At 40.8% G+C, this 16100-nt stretch overlaps 1 protein-coding gene across 3 annotated transcripts in view; it reads left to right on the top strand.

Annotated features, from left to right (window-relative positions):
* PCSK5 (proprotein convertase subtilisin/kexin type 5) overlaps window positions 1-16100 on the top strand; it is a 254780-nt gene that overhangs the window by 42027 nt on the left and 196653 nt on the right. The window lies entirely within an intron of this gene.

Genomic DNA, 16100 nt, shown 5'->3' with positions numbered 1-16100 from the left:
GCTCAGCACTTAGTAGAAGTTCATTTGCAAATATTCTTTCTTAAAGCATCATAGATTGGCAATTTGCATCTATTTTATGTTATCTATCCCAATTGGGCTGACTTTCTTTTCTTCATCTCTTCCCACCAGCAATCCTGTCTCTGAAAAAGGTCTAACATAGACAAAAAAGTAAAAAAATAGATGTGAATTGCCAATCAGTGATGCTTTAAAAAAAATTTGCAATTGAACTTCTACTGAGTGCTGAGTTTATACGATTTATTGGGGCATATTTGTTGGACCTGGCATAGAAATATACACTGCTTGGCCACACCACCAGATACATTAGGAGGCCTAAGGCCCAGAAGCCTAGGTTTACTCTGCCATCCAACATACCCAAGTCCACTTGCTCCGGGTTCTTGGGGTGAGGATTTCCCACTAACAGTAGAGGAAGCTTTTGTTTTGTTTTTTTAAAGTAAGCCTGATGATTTCTGTCTCTGACACTCACTTTTAACTGTCCTCCTGATCTCCTTGGTTTCTTTTTCCCTTGTCAACAGCAGTACTGATGGGTGGTTCGCGAGCGAGCCAGAACAAAGAGGCAGCTCTTACATGCGAATGAGAGGAGTTGGCTGTGCCCTGAGAGCCTGCGGCTCCATTAGCTCCCCCCAATTCAGATAGTCCTGCCCCCTTGGCATGACCACACCCCTTTTTTTCACGAAAAATGAAGTGGTGATGGGTGGTGTGTTACCTGAAAACAATTCCCTATGTTATTACGTAGGGAGGCATTCAGGAGCCAGAAGAGACTGCTCTTTATAGTAAGCGGTGCCTGCGATCAAGCTTACTATAAAGAGCCAGACTACCCATCACTACAGCAGACAGACTTTTTTGGTCCAAACTGGTTTTAACCGACCTACCAACTGAATAACAACTCCTCCATTGTAGCCTACATAAGCATACTCCACCTACCTACCAGCATGTTCTAGGAAAGTAGGAAAGTACTAGCACTACGTAAGGAAGTTTCCATTATATACTGAAGGTGTCACTGTTGCAGTTTGTGTGTGTAGTGTAGTGCAATTTAACCCATTCTCTGTCTGTAAGTTAGACTGGTATAGGGAATACATAACACAGTTTGCATAAGAACGTGAAACATATAAATACCACTTGCAAACAGTTGGCTTCCTAGGCCCAGCCGCAGTAATGTGCTCTGGTACACTACACTGGGCTACAGGCTCCAGACCCAGGGTGGCCACATGACAGTGGAGTGGGTGCCTAAATTTTTTTCAAGTCAAAGGGGGTACATATGGTAGCAGATACATCCATGTCTACCCAGTCTTTTTATTGGGCAGCTATTTTGGCATCTCTCTAAATCCTGCTAAACTACTAAACAGTGACTGTAAAACAAAAAACTATTGACTGGCACAGTCCATTAACTTGGACTGTACTATATATACTATACCACATACTGCCACTTCTGCATATTGCCACTGGAGGGAAGCGGGAGACTGGAAGTGACTACCGGCAAAAATATAGTGTGGAATGCAGAGCTTTCGAGAAAGAAGCGGCAAACAGACCAGGCAAAGATCCAAGAATTAAGTCTTTTTAGGTTAACCAAATATTTGACTAATTTCCATGACCATATATAGCTATCACAGAGTTCCATACAAGGAAGATTGTTCTAGGTTTAACTGCAGTTTTCTATAAACCACTGATAACACATTGCAGAACAACATTGGCATTATCGGATCCACATGTGAATATATTCATAAAAATATGCAAATATTTATGCAAATATAATGTATATAATGCCAAAGACACTTAAGACAATAGTGAAGACGTGTTAATAAGAATGATAGCAAACTTAAAGGATTCCTGGAAAAGCTCATGGAATGGAGATAGAGTCAGTGTAAGCAAACCGTGCCAGCTAGGAAATATTTTTTTCTATGGTAAAGAGTCCAGAAGGCAGTCACATTAGGATGCATATACCATCATGCATACAGATATACTTATCTGCTGCAGCCCGCCAGATTCACCACTAACCTATTCCACCAGTTCATCTGAACACCATCAATCTTCCCATCATCTCTAGCATCAGGCGCCATGTGTTCACTCCTTTAAACTACAGATATACTTGTCAGTCATTGAATGACCCACAGGACTCCAAAGCCTAGAATGAGAGGTTAAACGAAACCTACCACTTGAAATGGGCACTATGACCCACACTAACCTGCACATAAGGCGAGTTGAGGTGGTGCAGGCTCATATTTTCGTTAATCAAATAACGAAATGCATGGATTATAACACTAGATTGTGTACTTTGCTAATACAGCAACGTCACAGTGCTTGGGCATTAACATCTAGAGTGCCATCCCCGCCTCCCCCACCGTCCCTTCTTCGCTGCTGAGAGCTGGTGACATCACCAAGCCCTTAGGAGCATTAGAGCATGCGCATTGCCGAAGTCTCGCGATAGCATGCGCAGCACCGGCTCTCAGGAGCAAAGAAGGAAGGGTGGGGGGAGGCGGGGACTGCACTCTGCATGCCTCCCCTAGTATACTAATGCCCAAGCACTGTGACGTAGAGTCAAGCGCCGAGTGGGTTATTAGCAAAGTGCACAATCTAGTGTTATAATCCATGCATTTCATTATTTGATTAATGAAAATATGTGCCTGCACCAGCTCATCTCGCCTTATGTGCAGGTTGGTGTGGGTCAAAATGCCCATTTCAAAGTGGTAGGTTCCCTTTAAATAAATGCAATACAAGTGAATCTTTTCCCACAATGCTGTACAGTGACATGCTCAATTATAAAGCTGGTTGCCCCAGATACACTGAGGATGCATGATGAGTGAAAGCCAACACGTTATTGGAATGGGGCTCCTGTACACTCTTTTTTCAGTGTCCACGTTTTGAGCATGCTCTCTGACACAATTCAGTTTTTGTAGAACTGAAGAAAAGGGGTGTGTAAAGGGCAGTTAGTGTACCTGAGGCCAGCCCTCCAACAAGCACGTCTCTCTACAGGGTACGAACCTGAGTAAGCTGTCATTTTCTGCTGGATCTGCAGATGTGTTCATTGATCCCATTTTCTTCAAAATTGTATATTTTTATTGCAAGTTTCATTGAGGGGAATAATCATTTATATATTTTATTAGGTTAAAACCTTTTGGAATGGTGGATAGCTTAGGGTCTAATACATTTCAATCTATGGCTGACCTGATAGTCCTGTCTGAAAGATTGTCATACCCATATGGAGTCATTGACATAAGGCTATTTTATTTATGAAAATTCCATAGCCATGTCATCATAGCCTTTTTTTGGCTGCCCGTTCCTTCTGTTTTAATAAAAGTGACTGAAAAGTAGGAAAAAACACCTCCTATTGGACGACCAACAGCTGCTCTTGGTCTGTGGTGTTTCTGATACTATGGGTTCAGAAGTAATGATATCATATTCATTGTTCACATGACAAAAGAGACAATCCTTGGCCTTGCCTATCTTCTGCTGGTCATTCACACATGGCCACTGAGGCCATGGACTTACTCAGCTATAATGTGGATTGGAAGAAATGGAGACTAAAAGCCACAATTGGAGCACTGAGGGCCCCCCCCCCCCCAAGAGTAAAGTTGGGGTTTTGGTGTAGGAGCACATAAAAAAACTGTGCTGGTGCTATAGCTACTTCAGCACCAAAATCTCAACATCTATTATGCTTAGTTTAGAGGATTTTAAAGGACACTGTATTTGACAGTTTTTATTCGTATCCATCAAACAAAATATTGCACTAAATGTGCTTTAATGTTTCTCATTACAAACTGTTAGCTGACTTCACAGACACTAATACTTTATCATAAATTGTAATCTTTGAATCAAGTAAAGTCGCTGTGAAGTAACCAGCAAAGCCATTTGCATGGATGTAAAAACATTTGGTTATCTCACCTTTACAAAGGTCAAATGTGTTTAAAGAATCCGAGAAAGCAAATAGCTGTGACATGGACATTAAATTAGGCAGAACCTTCACTGTCATTGAATCTCGTTGTGGTAAAGCATCTGTCATTAGTTTATTGGTCATTTAAAGGACACCTGTCATCAGATCTGTGTCACTAGTCCTGTCACCTCTTCCTGTTGGAGCAGCTCACAAGGATCCCATCCCTGCCTTTATCTAGTTATTTCATACATTAATCATTATAAAATCATCTTTTCTTTATCATATAAATGAGGCTGATCACATGGTCAGAGGCAGTGATGTCACTCCTTTTACCCCTCCCCTCTCCTCCCCCTGCTCATGTCTGTGTGTAATGTATAGTAAAGCATGGCTAGTGTGTGTGCTGCATCTGCTGACATGCTGCATCCTCCTAATATACAGGTGAGAGACACAGACATCAGCTACACATGAATCTGACATGTTCTGCTGTAACATGGCTGCCTGGAGCTGCTGTATCTCTCCTAAACACACACACACATACACACACAGGCTGCAGGAGGCGTGGCCACCAGCACCAGGAAGCACATCATTATACAGCCTCACATCATTATACAGGCTGTCAGTCATGCACTGGGGGTGTGGCTGTGCCTCCCACTCATGAATAGAGTGGACAGCTTGAATATGCTAATGCTTCATTGGACATTTCACAGGTCATTTGCATACAGCTTTAGGACCTCATTGATTAGGTTTACAGGCATGTAGAGGGACAATGAAGGGATAGGGGCAATGCTCTCTAATGGCAGTTTATGAAAATATATTTAGTTTAGGGGGGTTATTTTGCATGACGGGTTCTCTTTAATATGTAGAGATAAAAATATGTGTAATATAAAACTATAAAATACAAGGATAAATCCCAGCTGATCATTGTTATGCTGTTATGCTGTATATATATATATATATAGTATATATATATAGCTGTAGCCCCCAGAATATCTACCATATACTCAAGTATAAGCCGACCCAAGTATAAGCCGAGGCCCCTAATTTTACCACAAAAACCTGGTAAAACCTATATTTTTTTACTCGAGTATAAGCCGAGTTTGGTTTTGCAGCACATTTTTTTGTGCTGAAAAACTAGGCTTATACTCGAATATATATAGTATATCTATCTATCCATCTCTCTCTCTTTCTCTGTCTGTCCTTTTCTCCTGGTCTCTTTATGTCTTTCTCCCACTTTCTATCTTATAATTGTTAATAAGTGCATTTTGTTATTAGACTCAAAACCTAGTTATTGAGGTTTCCAGTGTACAGGGAGCAGCTGTGTAAAAATTGGTGATTGAAAATGCCATGGTGCAGATTCCTTTAGCGGACATACATACATACACTCAGCTTTATATTATATATGCACCGACGGTCCCCTACTTAAGGACACCTGACTTACAAACAACCCCTAGTTACAGACGGACCCCTCTGCCCACTGTGACCTCTGGTGATTTTCTCTGGATACTTTACTTTAGTCCCAGGTTGCAATGATCAGCTATAAGATGTCTGTTAATGAAGTTAATTAATAATTCTTCTTCAAATATATGTATATATAGTTATTTTTATCTTTTGTTTCTGTGTTTTTGATTTTTCTTTATGATTATGGGAGATTTTAGCTGAGCTGCTATTAGCAGCATTTAGACATGTGCTTGGCAGAATCCACATGTACTAGAGGCAGATAGTCTGGAGATGTCCATTGACATTTATGTGAGAGTTTTCAAGGCATGTGAATGGTAGCTCCTGTGATTAAGCTGTTATAATTTATTGTAATCCAGCCGGTGAGATGACAATATGACGAGATGATAATGAGATGACCAAGGAATGAACCGAATATTGAACAATGTACGGAACAGGAAGCGTCCGACTGTTAATAGACTTTGTAGTCTGTTTGAAAACTAAAGGATTTTAGGATTTTTTTTTTTTTTACAGAAAATATAAATAAACACCACCAAATAAATGCCACATCACATAGAGCCGGCAGCGCTTGCGCAATACCTTACAGGTCCCTGACTGACAGGGGCGTGAAGGGGGTGTGTTGGCCGGCCCCCTCATGAATATGGCCGACTGCTAGGGAACTTGTATGACAATCCGACCTCTTATTTGATAAGAGGTCGGATCGTTTAAAACTAAGTATAAAAACACAAATTTTAATTAAAATTCTGTAAATATAAAGGGGCTGGGGACAGGATGAGGGGGAGCTAATTTGTTGGGGGTGTTTTTCCCGGGTTACAGGTCCTCTATAACTTACACATTCAACCTATTGATAATTTCTTATTATAATGACGAGACAGTACCACTTGTAAATATAATGGTGGTGGGCATGCTTGACACTTAAGCCTGAGTAGTAGGAAAAACACTTTATGTGACTATCCAGGTTTCTGTAAATTAGTACCCAAAACAGATGCATTTCTTGTTTATTTTACTTATATTCTGCTGCTTGACTGCTCTTCAGCACAGCCTCAGTAGAAGATAGCTGTGATCTGTGACTATAGTTTAGTTACAGTGCTTACAGAGGGGCCGAGGTAGTCAGAGGTATGGTCTCATTGCTTCAGGCTACTGCTCACTCCCTCCTCCCTGCATCCTTGCTACCACTTTTTTTTCTGTGTAATGTAACATTATAGCTATATATAGATATGTTTAGCATGTACTTAGGGGGTGCATAGCACTAGCAATACTGAGATAAATAGGATTATCAATGTGAAGGGGAAGAACCTTAATTTGGGCAAGTCTAGCCTATTTCAACAATAAATGCACTAAAGAGCAAATGCTTTATCACTATTTGCCAAAACCAGATACTAAATGTAAAGTCTAGCTATACGGTACACATTGTTCAACATGTTATAGCTATAAAATAACTATTCAGGCTTTTTTGGTCTGTTCACAACATCCATGCTATAAGTTTTGATGAAAACCAAGCAAAGGAAGAATCCTCCTAATTGGTTAAAAATGAAGAAACTGAATAGTCGTCTCATTGCAATCACCTCTCCCTGTGAAATCTAATTTTTTGCAGTTATGAAGAACCTTATCACATTTGTGCATTTAATTTACTGTAGACTGGGAACATGATATTTTTCCCATCTGTAATTCATATGGCAAATATTACCATCATTCAACAAAACTATATTTTGAAGGTGAGGTTTATTTAGGCATACATTGGAAATCTAGGATACCATGTTGGCCATTTTCCACATAAGCTTTATTGGGGGGCATAGGGTATATCAAAAGGGGTTGTCTTGTTTTGCAGCAGCAATACAATTTTACCACTTCTACACAATATGACTACAAGAACTTTGTATCTTACTTTTCTGATTCCCTACCATACTTGTATTCCCTATAAAATGACAATTTTATGGGTAATACAAGTCATATTTGTTAACTCTACATTATGATTTCCATCTGTCATTTCTACCTATAAATAAATTGACAGGTCTGTGTTACCAGTTGGGGATGTGTCTCTTCACAGTCTAAGGCTACATTCACACGACCGTATGAATTCTCCAGTCCCCTATTTACGGGCCGTATGAGCCCGTATATACGTGACGTTTTTCATCCGGATGCAGCATGTATTTAACCCGTATTTTATACGTGCCCATAGACTTCTAGGGCATACAGAATACCAAAAGAACCAGAGCGGCAAAAAACACTAATGTATAAAAAGTAATATTCTTTATTTAGAAGTAAATACATCAATTCAACATATATAACCCTCAAATGGGAAAAGAATATAAATGCAATGTATGGGGGACACAAGTAGCCCAAGATGGAAAAAAGGGGCAACACAGGAGACCAATGGCTACCCCTATTTAGCCCAGAGTCCAAATAATGTAATTGATAATGACAGTAACGTGGTCAAAATATTTGACTCAAATAAATAGGGGAAAAGTGGCAATAGTGCAGTGAGGATAAACCATGCACAACACTGGTGGTATCGTCCAGTGTTGAAAAAGTGTCAGATTACCATTGCACACTTACCCGAAAACATGGTGGACAGACGCTGGGCAGATCAGGGGAAAGCCAAAGGATACACCCCGACGCGCGTTTCGCACAAATGCTTCGTCAGGAGGTGATGACATAGTGCTGCATCTAACATTTTATACTTACCCGCGGCATCCCTGCATGTAGGCGCGCCCACCACGTGACGCGCGCGTGCCCTGAGGTCGCGCACCGGAAGTGCGTCGACAGGAAACGCCACTCCGCATCAAATGATTGGAGAGACCCAATGTCCCAATGTTCTAGGGCATACAGAACTGAAATACGGGAGAAAAGAGGACATGCTCTATATTTTTATACGGCTAGTATACGGTACACTACAGTGTCAAAAAAACGGCAATATAAATGGTTAAACGTATTGTCCATTGAAATGAATGTGGCCGTATGTAATCCGTAAAAAACCGTACGGATACGGCCGTACGGCACCGTACCGCTCCCGTACAGGGCCGTGAGCCCATAGAAGAGTATGGGGGACGTATATCGGCCATATACACTCACCGGCCACTTTATAAGGTACACCTGTCCAACTATTCTTTAACACTTAATTTCTAATCAGCCAATCACATGGCGGCAACTCAGTGCATTTAGGCATGTAGACATGGTCAAGACAATCTCCTGCAGTTCAAACCGAGCATCAGTATGGGGAAGAAAGGTGAACTGAGTGCCTTTGAATGTGGCATGGTTGTTGGTGCCAGAAGGGCTGGTCTGAGTATTTCAGAAACTGCTGATCTACTGGGATTTTCACGCACAACCATCTCTAGGGTTTACAGAGAATGGTCCGAAAAAGAAAAAGCATCCAGTGAGCGGCAGTTCTGTGAGCGGAAATGCCTTGTTGATGCCAGAGGTGAATGGGCAGACTGGTTCGAGCTGATAGAAAGGCAACAGTGACTCAAATCGCCACCCGTTACAACCAAGGTAGGGAGAAGAGCATCTCTGAACGCACAGTACGTCGAACTTTGAGGCAGATAGGCTACAGCAGCAGAAGACCACACCGGGTGCCACTCCTTTCAGCTAAAAACAGGAAACTGAGGCTACAATTTGCACAAGCTCATCGAAATTGGACAGTAGAAGATTGGAAAAACGTTGCCTGGTCTGATGAGTCTCGAATTCTGCTGCAACATTTGGATGGTAGGGTCAGAATTTGGCGTCAACAACATGAAAGCATGGATCCATCCTGCCTTGTATCAACGGTTCAGGCTGGTGGTGGTGGTGTCATGGTGTGGGGAATATTTTCTTGGCACTCTTTGGGCCCCTTGGTACCAATTGAGCATCGTTGCAACGCCACAGCCTACCTGAGTATTGTTGCTGACCATGTCCATCCCTTTATGACCACAATGTACCCAACATCTGATAGCTACTTTCAGCAGGATAATGCGCCATGTCATAAAGCTGGAATCATCTCACACTGGTTTCTTGAACATGACAATGAGTTCACTGTACTCAAATGGCCTCCACAGTCACCAGATCTCAATCCAATAGAGCATCTTTGGGATGTGGTGGAACGGGACATTCGCATCATGGATGTGCAGCCCACAAATCTGCGGCAACTGTGTGATGCCATCATGTCAATATGGACCAAAATCTCTGAGGAATGCTTCCAGTACCTTGTTGAATCTATGCCACGAAGAATTGAGGCAGTTCTGAAGGCAAAAGGGGGTCCAACCCGTTACTAGCATGGTGTACCTAATAAAGTGGCCGGTGAGTGTATACGTCGGCTTGCCCCCTTCATTTGAATACAATCAAAGCATATAGATTTTGTTATATCAAAAAGTGCTGACGTTTGGGCTATTACACAAAGTGAACCTAAAGTTACAAGTGAACATATTTCTGCAGTATGGGTGGAGACATTATAATCAATTTTGATAAAATATGACATAATCATATTAAAGTGAAATACATATTTATATATAAGCAAACATACATATCCATATAGTGTACAGTCTGCAAATATCTTAGATGTGCCCTGATCGTCCCTGTCCAAAATCTGCTTTTGGAAAATACTAAAGCGTCCAGCATCATTGCAAGGTAATGTAAACCTTGCTATAGGGAAAGTTTTAATCTGCCTGACCCGGTAAGACCATAGCCCTCCCTCTGGCAGCCCTAAGGACAGTGATCTATCTATAACGGACACCACCCAAATACTTGGTACCCGTAAAAACTCCAGGGACTGCACCTCTAAAATTCTGCATAACGTCTAATGAAATATGGTTCGGCCTCATTTAGTATATACTTATTTAAGGAAGTATCTATAGAAATTGATCCTTGTATCAATGAGAATATGCACATTAAAAAAAAAAAATTCATTATACAATAAACCATAATGGGGACATTTGTGGATAAACACCAACACATTCCAGGAATAATCATCTTCATAAGATGTTGTTCATTGTTGAATAATTCTAAGATTTAATAGAGAGAAAATATATAAATTAATTATTTTGAAAAAAAAATGCACATAAATTGATAATCTACTGTAAGAGAATAATCAGGCTATGCAAGCAATCGAGGAAACCTATCTCTAACAACCTATAATTGGCCACATTATAGAATTTATTTTGACGTCTACATTAAGAGCATAAGAATCTGTTCCCTATCCCCTCTACTCTGTAGGGGTTGGATATGAGCTATAAATCTTACAATGAAGTGACTCTCTTCTTCAAGTGACTATTTTCAGGTTCTTCTTTGTTCATTTAACTTTGGAGATTTTTTTAGGTTTATGGATTAGTTTTAACAAAACTGAAAGGACATTTCCTACCCTACCTGAGGGTTCTGTTAGTTTTCTGATGTAAAACTTGGTGACAGAGTCCCTTTAAATATTTTGGTTTTATTCATACTGCAGCACTAGGATTTTGGTGTCCCAGCACATAACATCTATCGAGAAAATATTTTTCCCGATTGTCTCTGCCCCAGCTTCATATCACTAAGATCAAGCAGCAAGGAAGGTCTATGAATACATAACGCGGTCAGAAGGCAGCTATGTTTATAGTGTAGCATTTACAGAACATTTTTTATCTTTCATTACAAAGGAAGGGGTTTTGTCATTTAATCATGTATAAATCATTGAGTCCTGAATGCCCTAGAGCTTATTCATCTTCTATTGCACTGTGATAATACAGATGGATAAAGTCAGTTAGTTCTGGGTAATATGTTTCCTAGTAAACAGACCATTAGGCTGTCCAATGATACTTATTGACGTATTTGCTCTGACACAATTGTAATTTGCAATGTGTTTCTCAATAGGGCTATAGTTCATAGTTCTGTGCCGTAAATCACATGTCACTATTAAGTGAGTTAGTGACTGCAGTTGCTAGGGGTGTTTCTAGGGTCGTAAAAAATCTGGGGTAGGGAGCCCCAATGCATATGTACCAAATTTTAAGGAATATCCAATCTTATACATCACCCCCCTAACATGTGCTTTCACTAAATTGTATCTATCTTATACAGAAGTATATACACAGCCATAGTATATCATGAGCCCCCACAGCCCAAGTATATGATGTGCCCCCACAGACCCCATTATATTGTCTCAAGCACCCAATATATGATGTACCTCCACAGCCCTTAGTATGTTATATGCCCCCACAACTCCCAGTATATTGTGTGCACCCACAGCCCCCAGTACATTATGTGCCCCACAGCCCCCAGTATATAATGTCATCACATCACCCAGTATATCATGTGCACCCAAAGACGCCAGTGTAATATGAACCCCTACAACCCCCAGTATTTTATGTGCCGATTTGCTTTTTTTGGCCTATTGTAAGCTTCCTAAAGGTTGTTAGATCCTTAGACAATTCTAACTTATTAGTGACATTTAAAACATTATCTAATATATTAATGGCTGGACAATTATACAAGCTCTTATATCTCCAGCGTCACCCCCTCATCCTCATGGACTGTAAGCTCTTGCGACCAGGGCCCTCACTCCTATTGTTTGATGTGATTGTTATTGTTCTGTAATGTCTTATTTTATTTGAATATATTCCCCAGAATCTGCAAAGTGCTACAGAATTTGATGGCGCTATATAAATAAAGATTATTATATCATTATTAATGTAATCTGGACCTCGCATCAGAACTCTTATGGAAATAACTTTATTTTCTTGTGAAGCTGTTCAAAAAGGATTTTAATTTTTATGACTTCTGAGAGACACAATGGGGCAGATTTATCAAGTGTCTGAAAGTCAGAATATTCCTAATTGCCCATGGCAACCAATCACAGCTCAGCTTTCATTTTACCAGCGCTCATGAATATTTTAAAGCTGATCTGTGATTGGTTGCCATGGGCAACTAGGAATATTCTGACTTTCAGACACTTGATAAATCTTCCCCAATGTCTTAACGGTCAGCAAGCTTAAAGATGCACATCTTGTACTTCTTTGCCTATCACCATATCTGGTGGGGCTGTTTGTGTCATTCTTCATGAGCACATGTTATAGATAGATATAACCTATATATAGTTTTTTTCTGGTTACTAATGGACATTAATAAGTGACAGGTTGGAGTGCTGAAATCAGCTTATTGAAGCAGTCCACTAGACAACCACTGGGTTCACTTTGGCAGACCCCCAATTAACATTGAAATACATTGGCAGCCACTTACAATGGCAATTGGGTTTGATGCTGGTCCTTAAATTTTAGCCCCTATTTAGATGTTTCAGTCAACACTGGTTGACCGGCAATGGAAGGCAAATAAATATGCATATACACACTGGAGATCAAAATAAGAATTCAAAGCATAAACACTTTTTTTTTCAGAAATAATGTAAACTTCATTGACAGGCCCAGGGTCAGCACCCAGCTGACCCGGGCAAGTGCCGGGCCCCAGAGCTCCAAAGGGGCCCAGCACGACGATGTGACGCCGTATTACGGGGACCAGGTTCGCCGCTGATCGCATAGGAGGTGGGCAGAGAGGTAGTGGGACGGTTGCTGCTGAAGGTCCTTAGCAGCCCTGCCCTACCCACCTCACCTGTGGCCGCACGGCCCTGCGCTCCCTGACCCGCCCTGTTCTCCCCGGCTCGCTTCACCTGCGACCTAGCCCGGCCTGCGCGCCCTCCGTCTCACTGCCGCCTAGCCCGGCCTGCGCGCCCTCCGTCTCACTGCCGCCTAGCCCGGCCTGTGCACCCTCCATCTCACTGCGGCCTAGCCCGGCCTGCGCACTTTCCATCTGACCAGCCCTCTCCTACACGGTCCACTTCACCTGCCACCACGTCCCAACCGAGCGACATCCAGCTGGGGTAAGTATGATTGCTACAAATGTAAATGCGTATGTATATGTGTGTATGTATGCTGTATATACTGGATGTGTGTGTAAATATGCTGTGTATGGTGTATGTATGTTGTATATATGCTGTGTATGGTGTATATATGCTATATTTCTGTGTGTATGGTGTATATATGCTGTATATCTGTGTGTATGTGCTGTATATACTGGATGTGTGTATATACGCTGTATATCTGTGTGTATGGTGTATATATGCTGTATATCTGTGTGTATGTGCTGTATATGCTGGATGTGTGTGTATATATACTGTATATCTGTGCTTATGTGCTGTATATACTGGATGTGTGTATATACGCTGTATATCTGTGTGTATGGTGTATATATGCTGTATATCTGTGTGTATGTGCTGTATATACTGGATGTGTGTGTATATATGCTGTATATCTGTGCTTATGTGCTGTATATACTGGATGTGTGTATATATGCTGTATATCTGTGTGTATGGTGTATATATGCTGTATATCTGTGCGTATGTGCTGTATATACTGGATGTGTGTGTATATATGCTGTATATATGTGTTTTGGTACTTTAAATTTCTGTTTTTTAATGTCGCTACATAAGTTCACTGTTAAGGGGCCCACTGAAGCTTTATCGCCCAGGGGCCCACTGAAACCTGGAGCCGGCCCTGTTCATTGATCAACAATTGATACATTTTTGCAAGGGGTATACCATGATACTAGTACAGTGTTTTACAAAATTACCAATGTACAGGCAGTCCCCGGGGTACATACAAGATTTGTATGTAAGTCCAAAGTGTATATTTTATAATGGTAGATCCAGACAAAAAGATTTTTTGCCCCAGTGACAATTGGAGTTTTCAAGTTTTTTGCTGTAATTGGACCAAGGATTATTAGGGTTAGGGTTACAGACACCTTACAGCTGATCATTGCAGTCTGGGACTATACTAAAGCATCCAGAGAGCTTCACCAGAGGTCACAGTGGGCAGAGGGGTCCATCTTTAACTATGGGTCGTCTGTAAGTCGGGTGTCCTTAAGTAGGAGACTGCCTGTATATCAAAATGAAACCTTTGTTTTGCAAAAAAATGTGTATGATGTTCATGATTAGAGGACAGCAATGCCTGTAGCACAGAAAATGATTCTAACTAGATTTTATGAAGGTTATAACAGTCACCAGTGAGGAGTGTAAGGCCTTTCTTTAAATGATTTACGCCCATCATATGGGTTTCTTGGCCATAACTTTGTTAGGGATATTCCAGAGTTTTTATATTGGGTTTAGATCAGGACTCAATGGCCCACATTTTTTAATAGTGAGGCAAATTGCACTACAGGCAGTTTGCCTCAGTATGGTGCGTAGTGCACCGGATTCATGAATACTGGAGCATGGTCTTCATGAATCTGGTGCATCGTGCGGCCACCCAAAGTGCTTGAACTGAGTGCACCAGTTTTTTCTGGTGCACTCAGTTTAACTGGCATGCGCCACAATTATGTCAAATATCCGGAATAAATGTGTTGGCCGGTGTGCTCCTAAAGAGACGTCATGGAAAGTCTAAGTATTGTTGGAAACACTTCATAAATACATGTGCAACCTGTTTACACATATATTTATGTGCAATCTATGTCAGAATGCAGGTGTAGATTGCTTAATAAATATGGGGAAATGTTTTCATTTTACTCGTTTTGCTGTATGACATGGGGCATTGTCTTGTATGAAAATTTTAATTAGCTGGCTGATTAAGTGATGAAATAAACAAATAAACCACTTATTGAAGAACATTCTGATGCCCACCTGCATTCACTCTACCATTCTTTTCCCAGTTTGTAGACAAACGTAATGTTTCTCATTAGATCCAAATAAATTGAACTTCTCCTCTGTTCACACAACATGCTCCTTAACAAAGGTAATTCTAGTCTTTTGATTCTTTCTGCTAATGACAAGTTTAGTTACTGCAGAGTGGGCTTTCAGTCAGTGATATCTTGTATTACTATATGAAAAGACAGATCCTTCAGTGCTAAACAGGTGAGCATTTCCAACTGCAGTGTTGAAACAATTACACATGGAGATTATCCGCATTATTCTGTCCTCTCTTGTATTTGTCTTTTGAGGGCGACAAGCCTTCTTGGGGGACTTGAAAAAGTTTATAATGTTGTAAAGATGCAGTATTCTAGAAATCGCAGACTTGGAATGACCAACTTCTCTTGCTTTGGCTTATGGGGTTACCCCTTTGGTGGGCAACCTGCTGCCAAAAAGTTTCTGTCACTTTGGAACGGCACACCATTTTTTTTCAGTTAGTTAAAGCTGGAAAGTTAAGCTGCCAGTAAAATAGGGTTTGTCAGATAATTAAGGGAAATTAGCACCAGGTGCCATAATAACATCAATAACTTACAGGTATCTGAAAGTCTTCTCTAATATTGATCAGTGTTCTTTTACAAAAATCTCATTTAGATTTCTATTTTGTATTTTAGAATATGTGCAATTTCTGAAATCAACTTAAATACTGCCCATGTCACATGTTAGGATATATTCACATAGGACTACACAATGACTTTGCAATTTGGGAAAATGAGTGTTGTTATCTAATTTTGATCTCTGGTGTATATACAGTGTACACCAAATGACTTTACTTTTCACTTTCACTTGACTGCCATGGCTAGCTGAAGAAAGCTGCTGTCCCAGTCAAACATGATCAGGATGTCTGAGTAAGCTAAGCTAATGCACATGCCCTGTAGCTGTCCTGATCTAGTGAACAAGCAGAAGGCCAGGAAGGTATGAACTGGGTATGTGCATTCACATAGTCCCAGCCATTTCAGAAGCCAGAAAGCCAGAGCGCAAAGGTGGTCATGTCCAAAGACAAAATTGAGGCCATTATCAAGGAACCATAGACCTACATTTAGGGTAAAATATCCCCATAGGTCCATTTATTTATTACATGAGTAAAGGGCT

Source organism: Engystomops pustulosus, chromosome 1, assembly GCF_040894005.1.
Source record: "Engystomops pustulosus chromosome 1, aEngPut4.maternal, whole genome shotgun sequence".
NCBI classification, from domain to species: domain Eukaryota; kingdom Metazoa; phylum Chordata; class Amphibia; order Anura; family Leptodactylidae; genus Engystomops; species Engystomops pustulosus.
The sequence above is the reverse complement of the archived record's forward strand: the minus strand, read 5'-3'. Positions and strand labels throughout refer to the sequence as shown.